Source organism: Pleurodeles waltl, chromosome 9, assembly GCF_031143425.1.
Source record: "Pleurodeles waltl isolate 20211129_DDA chromosome 9, aPleWal1.hap1.20221129, whole genome shotgun sequence".
NCBI classification, from domain to species: domain Eukaryota; kingdom Metazoa; phylum Chordata; class Amphibia; order Caudata; family Salamandridae; genus Pleurodeles; species Pleurodeles waltl.
Genome location: NC_090448.1, coordinates 42,682,068 through 42,694,220, shown reverse-complemented (window position 1 = coordinate 42,694,220; position 12,153 = coordinate 42,682,068). Strand labels below are relative to the sequence as shown.

The following is a 12,153-nucleotide window of genomic DNA, read 5'->3' as shown; positions in this document are numbered from 1 at the left end:
CTTTGAATTTTTATCCTTTTACACTGCACCCGAACGCCAGACATGCTGTCTCTGCGTGCAGTAAAGCACGTTAATGCTCCTAATGGGCGGATGCCAGTGCGCACGGCTGCCTCCCTCAGCCAATCGTCTATTTAGAAGGAATAAAAAGAGCGACTTGAAAAGATGCCACCCCACAGCACACCTGCCAAGGAAGGCTCCGGCCTTGGCATCAGTGGCGAGTGCGCTGTTCTATGCCACTGCTACGGCAGGTCTCCAGCTCCGAAGGAGCTCTCCCTCCCTGTCTCTCGGCGCAGTTTTACAAATAAGGGGCTGACAACTTGTAAATACGTTTTGGTAACCTGCAATTTACTTCCAATTTGTCACTGCAAGTAATTGAGCTTTGTCCCTGGCTTCTCGTCGCCTGCCCCGTTTCCAGGCACGAGTCTCGGCAGGAGCAGGCTCTTCTGTGCGAGGTCTGCGGTCCGGAAGAGCGGCACACACATGCTGGGTGTTACCGTAGGGGAGCTGCTCCCTCTGCCACCCCACCAGTGAGTGAGCTCCCTTAGCAATCCACATCTCCCCTGCGGCTGTCCGCCCCCTCGCAGCGCTCACCTCGTTAACATTACCCTCACCTCTAACTCCGCACCCCTGACCCTTTTACCCTTGTCCCTTAGTCTTCACAACAGACTTAGAACCTTTAACCCGGCCGTAACCCCTGTCCTTCACACCCAACTCAGAAAAAATGACAACGACGAGGCGGTCTGTGATAAAATGGTTGTAAAAGGGGAAGAGCGCATGAGCTAGTTGCATGCCAGCGGAAAGGATGCAAATATTGTGTTCCCCTCCCGGCAGCACGCCCCAGTGCCTGCGGCCACGCACTGCGCTTTACTGCATAGTTGTAAACATCCCTAGAACCTCGTCCCACTCGATGGGTTATTGTGTACTGCCGGGCGCCACTGCACAGCACTGCCCTGTGTGTACTTTTCTATTCCGAATCCGATGCACACGTCACACAGTACACTGCTTCGTAATCCGATGTCTCTGCAAATGCACACCCGCCAGTCTTCACACCACACACACAAGCGCCACAGCCTTGCAGCTCCGTAGCGCCGCACATCTACCCTTCACCGAAGGCAGTCTGCAGAGATGGCATTGTTCGACCATCATGATACTTCATTCAAAACCCACCACACGCATGTTTATTCTTCCATTACTTAAAAGCGATCACTCCTGGAAATGATGGCACCCCAGAAAAACACAGGTTTTGAATACCATGCTTTTTCCAAATTGACAAAACAGCTTATGCAAGGTGTTTACTGGTGATAAAATGAGTGCGTATCGCTGCCTGGCAGCGTGGGGTGCAGCGAATATCTATCTATCTATCTATCTATCTATCTATCTATCTATCTATCTATCTATCTATCTATCTATCTATCTATCTATCTGTGTTATGCCGCAGCTTCCTACACTGAGTCATAATGAAATCGCCGTAGGAGCTCCACTTTTGGAGGCGTTGATACTCTGGGCGCTTGTGAATGAATGTAAATAAAAGGCGCCATGAGAAGGGCCCACGGTGCCTGCGCGCTTCTCCCTACAAAGGGCAGCGGAGCTTACCACGCTAAGCTTTTTAAATCTGCACGGGACTCAGCCGCATCCCTCCTGGCACAGGGCAGGTGCACCGAGACCGGGGGCTGTGTCGTGATTGTGGGGGGTGCCAGCAAAGGATGAGCTCCGATTCTGGGGCAGGAGCTGCGTGACTGCCAGCGGAACCCCCCATCATCCAAACAAGACCGCTGGCCTGGGGGGGGGGGGGGGGGGGTAAACCAAGGCCACCACCTCACACACACAAGGGCAGAGGACCCCACGCCATTAGGCACTCGCTTTCCTCCTGTCTTCACCTAAGGCCGGGAGCTGATGCCGCGACCACAACGCCCAGGGAACGCTCTGCGCTAAAATGACCGCCGTCTAAAATATTACAGCAGTGGCATTGGAGGGGCGATAATTAGGCGAGGCGTTTAAATGCAAATTACAGGAGGGAAAGGTGGGTTAAAAATTTAAATACAGCATACTGCGCAGTGAAGATTTTACAGCGCAAACACCGTAAAATCCACCGCACCGCTGCCCGGAGCCAGCTGGCTGTGAATCTGAGCTGTGCGGCACTGAGGCCCACTGGTTGTAGGGGGAGAGCGCACCCCGTAAAAGAGATCCGTCATCCCGGGTCTGCAGAGGGACGAGGGCAGCTGGTGTGAGCCTGGACTCCGTGAAATAACTGGGAGCTTCGAACTCCACGAGCCGGGGAAGCTGTGCCATCCCCTGCCCCCTCATCACGGATGTACGAAACATCCGAAAACAGGTAACATCCACCCCCTGACTGAAACACCAGGAGTGAAGCTGATGTCTGACTGCCAGGGGGCACCAGGGAGAGGCGTAAGCACGGCGGTGCGGTGCCAGGGACTGTAAACACAAGCAGGCTGGGTAAGGGGCTTGTGACAGCTGTGCCCGGGTACCAGCCACATGTACAGGCAGCGAGAGAAGCGGGGCCACCGTGCACCAGCCACGTGTATACGCAGCGGTGGAAGCTGGTGTCTGCCAGAAGGCACCAGGGAGAGGCATAAACATGGCGATGCGAGGAGCTGTAAACAGAAGCAGGCTGAGTAAGGGGCTTGTGACAGCTGTGCCCGGGTACCAGCCGCATGTACAGGCAGCGGGAGAAGCGGGGCCACCGTGGACCAGCTCTCTGAGCAGCGGCCAATGGAAATGAACATATCCTTTAAATCAAACAACCTTTAGAGAGTACCACACATGGCTGCGGTACCCGATGGACAGAGTTAAACTGTGTAAAAACATTGGCGTTTACAATCACTCATGTCCGTGCTTGACATGTAACAGAGTGAAAACATATTCTGCACTTTAGACAATCATCCAAAGAAGGATGGAAACAAGCACCTTTCCAGGGCAGTAAAATGTATTATCTCTTCGAGCTCCGGTGCATGGGGAATGCGTTTCTATACCCGTGGACTTCTAGAAGAAGGAACCAATGTTTGATCAAGCCAGAACTTTCACTAGAATCTTTTATGATTAAAAAAAATGAAGCTCAAATATTTTGGGCACCTAATGAGAATACATGACTCCTTGGAAAACATTATGTTGGGATTGATAGAAGGAAAACAGAAAAGAGGTAGTGCTTAGAGGCAGTCAAGACGGATACAAAAAATAATCTCCAAGACTTAAAGAATGTTTTCATCATCCGAAAGAACCGAAGGAATTGTATCCATTGAATCACCAAGAGTGGGGTAGGACAGACGGATAAAACAACTAACTCGGGGTTAGCGTTGGAGATCACACAAGCCCCTTCCTGATCCAAAGATTTCCAAGTCCCCGCCCCAGGGAAAGCTGTCTATTGTGCTTGCTGAAAACATACACTCCGGGCCCGAAAGAATTTCGACAGATTGGCCCATTCACAAACCCAGTGCTCCGCTATAATAAGGTAGAAACTTGCAATGGGCAAAAAAATAAAAGACTCAGAATTGGTCAATATCTTTTAAAACAATCTCCCACTTCTCGAACTAAGATACCTGTGTGTTTAACTCACAGAAAACAAGCAGCCCAAGAAGACAAACACAACACACTTTGTAATTCAGAGGCGAGGCAGTGAACATAGACCACCCGATCCTGTCACACACCAAGACCTCTGTGCGCGCTGAGCCGTCCGCTCCCCGCAACACATACCGTCAACATTACTAGCAGCAGTCACAGCTGTAGAACAGAGGGGGCTTTGCAGTCTTTCCTGCCTCCCGGGTTCTGCCTGTCTCCCCGGGGTCTCTCCCAGTGCCAGAGAGAGCTCCCTCCAGGAGTGAGCTCTGTCCATCGGCATTACTAGCAGCAGTCACAGCTGTGACACAGAGGGGACCTTGCAGTCTTACCTGCCCCCTGGACTCTGCCTGCCTCCCCTGCTCTCCCAGTGCCAGAGTGAGCTCCCTCCAGGAGTGAGCTCTGTCCATCGGCATTACTAGCAGCAGTCACAGCTGTGGAACAGAGGGGTCTTTGCAGTCTTACCTGCCCCTTGGACTCTGCCTGCCTCCCCTGCTCTCCAAGTGCCAGAGTGAGCTCCCTCCAGGAGTGAGCTCTGTCCATCGGCGTTACTAGCAGCAGTCACAGCTGGGATACAGAGGGGACCTTGCAGTCTTACCTGCCCCTTGGAATCTGCCTGCCTCCCCTGCTCTCCCAGTGCCAGATTGATCTCCCTCCAGGAGTGAGCTCTGTCCTTCGGCGTTACTAGCAGCAGTCACAGCTGGGATACAGAGGGGACCTTGCCGTCTTACCTGCCCCTTGGACTCTGCCTGCCTCCCCTGCTTTCCCAGTGCCAGAGTGATCTCCCTCCAGGAGTGAGCTCTGTCCGTCGGCGTTACTAGCAGCAGTCACAGCTGGGATACGGAGGGGACCTTGCAGTCATCCCTGCCTCCCGGGTTCTGCCTGCCTCCCCTGGGGTCTCTCCCAGTGCCAGCTTAACAACCCTCCAGGAGTGAGCGTGCAGTGAGCCCCTCCCATCTACATTACTAGCAGCAGCCACAGCTGTGATACAGAGGGGACATTGCAGTCTTTCCTGCCTCCCGGGTTCTGCCTGTCTCTCCCAGTGACAGAATGAGCTCCCTCCAGGAGTGAGCTCTGTCCATTGGCATTACTAGCAGCAGTCACAGCTGTGACACAGAGGGGACCTTGCAGTCTTCCCTGCCACCCGGGTTCTGCCTGTCTCTCCCAGTGACAGAATGAGCTCCCTCCAGGAGTGAGCTCTGTCCATCGGCATTACTAGCAGCAGTGACAGCTGTGACACAGATGGGACCTTGCAGTCTTCCCTGCCACCCGGGTTCTTCCTGTCTCCCCTGGGGTCTCTCCCAGTGACAGAATGAGCTCCCTCCAGGAGTGAGCTCTGTCCATTGGCATTACTAGCAGCAGTCACAGCTGTGACACAGAGGGGACCTTGCAGTCTTCCCTGCCACCCGGGTTCTTCCTGTCTCCCCTCGGGTCTCTCCCAGTGACAGAATGAGCTTCCTCCAGGAGTGAGCTCTGTCCATCGGCATTACTAGCAGCAGTCACAGCTGTGACACAGAGGGGACCTTGCAGTCTTACCTGTCTCCTGCGCTCTGCCTGTCTCCCCTGCTCTCCCAGTGCCAGAGTGAGCTCCAGCAGCGGCGCCGGCACATCTGGATCTCGGCACACCCAGGCCCTGCCCTCCTCCGAGCAGTGTGGCTGCCAGGAGGGCTCTCTCTCCCCCTCCCCTCGCCTGGTGTATTTATGCCCCGCACACAGGAGCTGTCCTCGCGCCTCCATTGACTCCATTACAGTATCTCTGCGCGCACGCAGCCTTGTCAGCCGCGCACCTTTTGTGGCTAATTCATGTCTCCCTCTTCTTCACATGCAGATCCTCCACGATCTGATCTCACCACAGCTCAGAGAAGCGGGGTGCGCCCACTGTCCAACTCCCCCCAGCTGGAGACCCGCTTTTTACCCTCTCCCCTTACCTCCACCTGTACCTCCTGTACTCACATGTATGTTTGTATGTGCACGTCCGCGTGTGCTTACGACCTGACGGCCGGATCCGCCTCTTCAGCACATGCACTGCACGGCTGACTGATTTTATTGTACGACAAGCTGTGGTAAATTGTTTAAATATATATACTTTGCAAGAAGTGTGATATATAAAAACATTTCCAAGGTGCTCGCAAACTTGAGTTTATCATGCTACTGAGAGCCCCATTCCCTGCGCAGAGCTTTACCGTTGCCGAGTCCGTGAGGGTTGTGTGGCAACGCGGGGCCCGGCTGTGTGGCAACGCGGGGCCCGGCTGTGTGGCAACGCGGGGCCCGGCTGTGTGGCAACGCGGGGCCCGGCTGTGTGGCAACGCGGGGCCCGGCTGTGTGGCAACGCGGGGCCCGGCTGTGTGGCAGGGTTAGTTAGCTAAATTATGCAATAAGAAAAGGCACATTATGTGGCATTATGTGTCGCTTATTTCATCCATTTGACCAGAAACATTTTTTCAGACAGAAAGTGATTACGAGAAAGCAATCTGTCTCTTCAAAGTTATTAACTACACAATTAAGTGTTATTCTTTTCTCTTAAAAGTAGGCATCCAAGCAAAATAGTCCAGAAGTTCTGTATTTTCTGTATACATTCCCCTGTGAAAGAAACAAAGTTTTCAACCTTTTAAGCTAGGTTCCCGAAAAAAATGTGTGATATTAAAAGTACATAACGGGTAAAGTGTAATGTGCTCCTATCTCTCTCTCTCTCTCTCTCTATATATATATATATATATAAAGGCACGGGAAGTCGTGAAAAGGGCCTCACACCAGTTCACTATATAAAACACCGGCAGCCTTCCCTGCGGTGCTGGTTTTTGCTGCAGTGTTCCTTAGCAGGCAGAGCTTTCTTGTCTCTCATCCGTTTAACGCGGTCTCGAGGTTTAGTGCGGTCTCACAAAGGTTAGTGCGGTCCCAAGGTTTAGAGCGGTCTCATAGTTTAGTGTGGTCCCAAGGTTTAGTGTGGCCTCATAGTTTCTTAGTTTAGTGCGGTCTCAAGGTTTAGAGCGGTCTCAAGGTTTAGAGCACTCTCATAGTTTAGTGCGTTCCCAAGGTTTAGTGGGGTATCAAGGTTTAATTCGGTCTCAAGGTTTAGTGCTGTCTCAGGGTTTAGCGCAGTCTCATAATTTAGCGCGGTCTCAAGGTTTAGCGCGGTCTCACAGATTATTGTGTTCTCAAGCGGTCTCAAGGTTTAGCGTTAGTGTTAGGATGAGACACACACTTAGGCCGTGCTGAAGACCCGCCGATAAGATGGACAGATGGATGCAGGTGACACACACCCCGGGTGGTGCACCGGAGCACACGGACTGTGTGCGGTTTCACACACACTCAGTGCAGTCTCGCACAAGTAATAAACACCCGGGGGGGGGGGGGGCAGTAATCCCCAGCAGGCCAGGGCAGCAGCCTCTTTAAAGTGTGAGCCGTGGGGCGGACGGTCCGAGGGGTGATGGGCCCAGGTAAGATAGAGATATGGCTGCTGGTGACACACTCGGGGTGCACACGGACTGTACGTGGCTTCACACACAGTGCAGAGGGGCTCACACAGTAATAAACACCCCAGGGGGCAGTAATCCCCAGCAGGCCGGGGCAGCAGCCTCTTTAAAGCGTGAGCTGGGGGCGGACGGTCCGAGGGGTGATGGGCCCAGGTAAGATAGAGATATGGCTGCAGGTGACACACTCGGGGTGCACACGGATTGTGCGCGGCTTCACACACAGTGCAGAGGGGCTCACACAGTAATAAACACCCCAGGGGGGGCAGTAATCTCCAGCAGGCCAGGGCAGCAGCCTCTTTAAAGCGTGAGCTGGGGGCGGCCGGTCCGAGGAGGGGACCTGTCACCGGCTCCGCGGGGTGATGGGCCCAGATAAGCCTTATCGGGGGCGCGCAGCACCCGCCCTGCGACGCCCCCTCCCCGAACAGAAAACAAAAGCCAGAGCAGTGCGCCTAATATTATTATTATTGTAATAATCCGCTGAAGGGCGGGGTTCATACGGCGCAGAGGGGGCTTCTGATTTTATTCAGTGTGCGATGCGGACGTTACTTTAATGTTTCATCTAATATTACTTCAACATCTCTCGCAGAGCTCCAGTTACATTTTTAGGCTTTTTAAAATGATTATTCGTTTGCAGCACACCTATATTCTATCTACCGAAGCAGGTAATGTTCCATCTCGCGTTAAAGTAATCAATGTAAACTACAACAAGGCTTATTATTGCCCCGGTGCTGTGCAACCCCCTTCACCCCCCTTTCAAATGAAACATGGTGAGCGCAAATCACGGGATCATTGAGAGACCTTTGCGACCAACGATGGCCTCTGAGGTCCAGTGATATATTCATTTCCATATTTAAAAATATAACCGACAATTTGTTCACAGCCGTTTTTCCCTGCACCCCCCCGCTTTTCCGATATTGATTTAAAAATAAGAGGGGGCCGGGGCTGTCGGCCCGTGCAGTCCCGAGGTTTTCCCTCCTTATTACTGCCATCCGGGGGTCATTTTTCATCTCTGCCGCCTAATCTTTGTTCGGTGTGAAGATAATAAATAGCCCAATCCTTATCTGCCCGGCTCCTGGAGGCTGCGAGAGAATGGGGGCGAGCAGGGTTGGGAATTGGCTCCGAAGAGCTGCCGAATAAATGGCGTTTCTTATCTCTGCCTCCCAGATTATCAGCGCCTTTTCAAACTCACACAACAAACACACCCCGCGCATCGAAGGCATCATTTACCCAGATCCGGCCTTTGATCGGCAGATAGCGCAATCCATGCGCTGCGCCCCGCTTAGTATGCAGGCCGGTATGTATGCTGTCTTCTGCGCAGGTCTCTCTCCCTGCCTGTCTGTCTGTCTGTCTCTCACGCACGCACTCTCTTCACACCCCCACGGGCATCCTCCCACGAGTCTCTCGCGATATCCTCCCAGACATCTTTCACACACACGTGTTCTCTCACAGAAACCTCATCTCACTTTCTCCCTCACACAGGTGCACACCACAGATACATATTAGCTCGTGCAGAGGCCACAGACCCCGTTTCACACTGGCTCACACAACCATCCACCCACCCCTTCCACTGGCACCGCCATACCTAGGGTGACCAGATTTTGAAAGGAAAAAACGGGACAGATTAGACGTAAAAGTAGGACCAAATCCTTCCTTTTCACTATTATATCTTATATCTGTCCTGTCCTGTAAAAGCGCGTGTGTGTATGTATATATATATATATATGTATATATATATATACATACACACACACACACACAGACGCGAGCAGGCAGCAGATGTATTTAAGACTATAGAGGGGCATGTGAAAAGAGAGCATACCTTTCACTTCTGACTGGGAGGTTGACCTGACACTTGTCCCAAAAACCGGAACATTTATGTAAAATGAACAAAAGCGTCGGGACACCCGGGCAGTCCACTGAAAACCGAGACTCTCCGGGGAAATCCGGGACCTTTGGTCACCCTAACCATACCCTCGCACGCATAGTTATCTGGCTCGCTCTTTCCCTCACAAATAACCACACCACAGCCACACATCCTCTTTGTCACACACAAATGCATACCCTCAAGCATATTCCTTCCTTGTACTATCACACACATTTCACAAATGTCACCTCTCTCACCCACACCCCAGACACGTATTTACTGCCCATCCTCTCACAAAGATCATCACTCGATCTTTATCTCTCTTACGATCTCTCTCTCTCTCACATACACACACTATCTCACAATACTTATCTAATACACAACAGTGCTTTGTGTATTATGGACCTGTATTGCCGTCAGTGGCCATGGTGGAAAATGAAACCACACCAGAACCCCTTGATGGCCATATAATATTACACGTTTATTATTGTATATTTTTATGTTCCTGTTTTCTGTCAGGGGACCATGAAAGAGGCGATTTTTTCAAACAGAGAAATGCTTATTGAAATCTAAGCGAAACACTTGATTACGCTGTTTGTTGTCTGCTTAATTAAGTGGTTAAGCATTTTGAAGAAAAAAACCTTTGTTTTGGTTCTTTCGTAGAAGGGAAAATAGTTGAAATTGTTCTCTGCGTGGTGGGAATAAAAGGCGCTGTTTCCAATTAGTTTGTTTTTGTTTTGAATAGTTTTAATGCATGTAACCTTGGTGTTGGTTGAACAACATAAATGGTTAAAAACGTGACGAGTGGTTTGAGGCTGACCTAATGATGAAACCCACGTTTCACGAGGAGCTGTAAATTAGTTTCCATATTTCACTCTTCTGTGCGAAATATGAGTTTTTAGACTATTGCATTTTGTGCAAACGACGCTCGGAACCGTGATGAAGAAGGGTATCCATTTGTATTTATTACCGCTAGAATTGAGTTTATTATTACACTGTTGCTAATAACCCATCAGACACAGAAACACACACAACATTGAAAACGAAGCAGCCCAGCCCAATAAGGAGAATTAACCAAGAAACTTTCAACAGCAACAGAATAAAGTAACAAACTGGTATGATTGACGCGGAGTGTAAACAACACACAGCGCACTTCGGAGCAGTGTGACATGAAGTTCCCCTCGTGCAGTGTGTGTTTTAGACCCGATTTTATAAGGGTCCCAGCAGCGCCACCAATCACCGGAAACGAAACTGCACCAAGCCGACCACTCATCTGTGGACCTCCCCTGTGCAGCAGCGAGGCTGTGTGTCTACACCCGGCCCCAAGGGCGCACACAGCCTTCACCCTCCTGGAAAAACGCCCGGTGTGATTTGTAAATGTGAGAGCGGCAAGGCTGCGTGGACTCGAACCTACACAACTCATGTACTTGTGCACAAAGCCACAAGGTTGTGTGTCTGTCTACTCGAACAGATTCTACTGCCGCAAAGGGCAAGGTTATGTGTGCGCGTGTTCTCGAACATACTGTACACAACACCGACGTACGTGTGCAGCAAGCGACACGATTGTGTGAGGTCTATAACATATTCTGCACAACGCTCCTATCCACTTGTGCACCAAGCGGCACGGTTGTGTGTATGTGTGCGCCCGAACAAATTGAACACACAGCTCATGTGTACTTGTTCAGCAAGCAACCAGGTGCCAGTTAATTTATTATGCACATCGATCTCTTATGCATGGTGCGTGATGTTCATATATATTTTCTATGTATGGTTTCAAAATAAATGGAGGGTTGCTTAGCAATTGCGATGATAGAAGCAAAGTTATTGTAGATATGTAGCCGTTAAATAATTGAAATTAATTCACACAGATCGTGACTTTATCTGCATTTTGTCGATGGCTCCACGGATAAGTGTCTCAGTGTTTCTGCCTTTTGTGTGCGGGGTGGGGGGTTTCAGTGGCATTGACGCCCCCTCGATTGATTCAAAGCTCAGCAGAGCGTGCACACCACTGTACACAAGGCTGGGTGAACGGAATTGGGGAGCTCCGCTAAGAGGTGAAGTGTGTAAACACGGTGCTCGCTCGGGATGTGCACAGCTCAGAGGAGTCACAGCTCACAGTTCAAAGGCTGCACTCACTGTCCGTGCAGAGCGCACGCTGCTAAATGTGCACCGTGCACAGTGCACAGATGCACTCACTCCCAGATAGCGTTTTCCTGAAGAATACAAATGTGTATTTTTTTAATAACAATGCCGAGTGTGATGTACATGTAATATTTCTATATTGCAGAATCATGCTCTAATACGTACGTTATGTATGCGTGAAATTCACCGTGTACATATTCACTATTGATAATTTCCTAATAATTGTACACAAAAAAAATCAAATTCTCATGTTAAAACCGGGCTTCTACGTTGTATTTTTCGATGTATATGACCAATCAATGCTAATACACCGTGTGTGCTTGTATCCTGACGAACTGCTCACCTACAGTTTACCTATCTTTCTACTCATGGATTCGCCCTGTCTATTATCGCTCTCTCCTGTTCATTCAGTCATTCACCATGCTGCCCATCTGCCTTTAATCTAGTTACCCCTTCCTTCCTCCACTGTGCTGCCCATCAGTTTTCACATTCACCCATAGTGCTACCTGCCATGCACTTAAGCCAATCATTCATCCTCCTTTCTGCATGTTATTTTCTACCTGTACATTCATCGACCCTGGTGTCTTTCCATTCATTCATCCTTCTGGGTGCCTATCCTGCTGAATCGGCCTCTCCGTGCGTTCGGCCCAGCTTGTGTCAGCGATGCACCTATCCATTCATCCATACCGCAACTGTTCCATTCATACATCCTTCTGGGTGCCTATCCTGCTGCATCGGCCTCTCCGTGCGTTCGGCCCAGCTTGTGTCAGCGATGCACCTATCCATTCATCCATACCGCAACTGTTCCATTCATTCATCCCATCCTCCCGAGTGCCTATCCTGCTGCATCGGCCTCTCTGTCTGTTCGCCCGGCTCCTGGCAGCGATGTACCCATCCATTCATCCATACCGCAGCCTTTCTGCCCGTAGTCCACCTGTGCACTTCTGCCCGCCCCCTGTAGTGCCACCCACCCCATAGTCTGTTCCAGATATCAGTGCCTGCCTGCACCCTCCTTCGTGCACAGACCGGCGGTGGGCTGTACGTGCGTGCACGTTGTATACAAACAGCGGCTGTAGTGGCGAGGGTTTGAGCCACCCTCCCTCA

The 12,153-nt window shown here is 51.0% G+C and overlaps 1 protein-coding gene across 2 annotated transcripts in view; it reads right to left on the bottom strand.

Annotated features, from left to right (window-relative positions):
- Positions 1–5,327, bottom strand: part of GATA2 (GATA binding protein 2) — a 47,839-nt gene extending 42,512 nt beyond the window's left edge. Inside the window, exon 1 of one of the 2 annotated variants that reach the window (XM_069206245.1) lies at positions 5,107–5,327. The gene's annotated coding sequence lies outside the window, so the exon portion shown is untranslated. The remainder of the gene's footprint in view (positions 1–5,106) is intronic. The other variant, XM_069206243.1, reaches the window with a different exon arrangement.
- Positions 5,328–12,153: the final 6,826 nt, after the last annotated feature.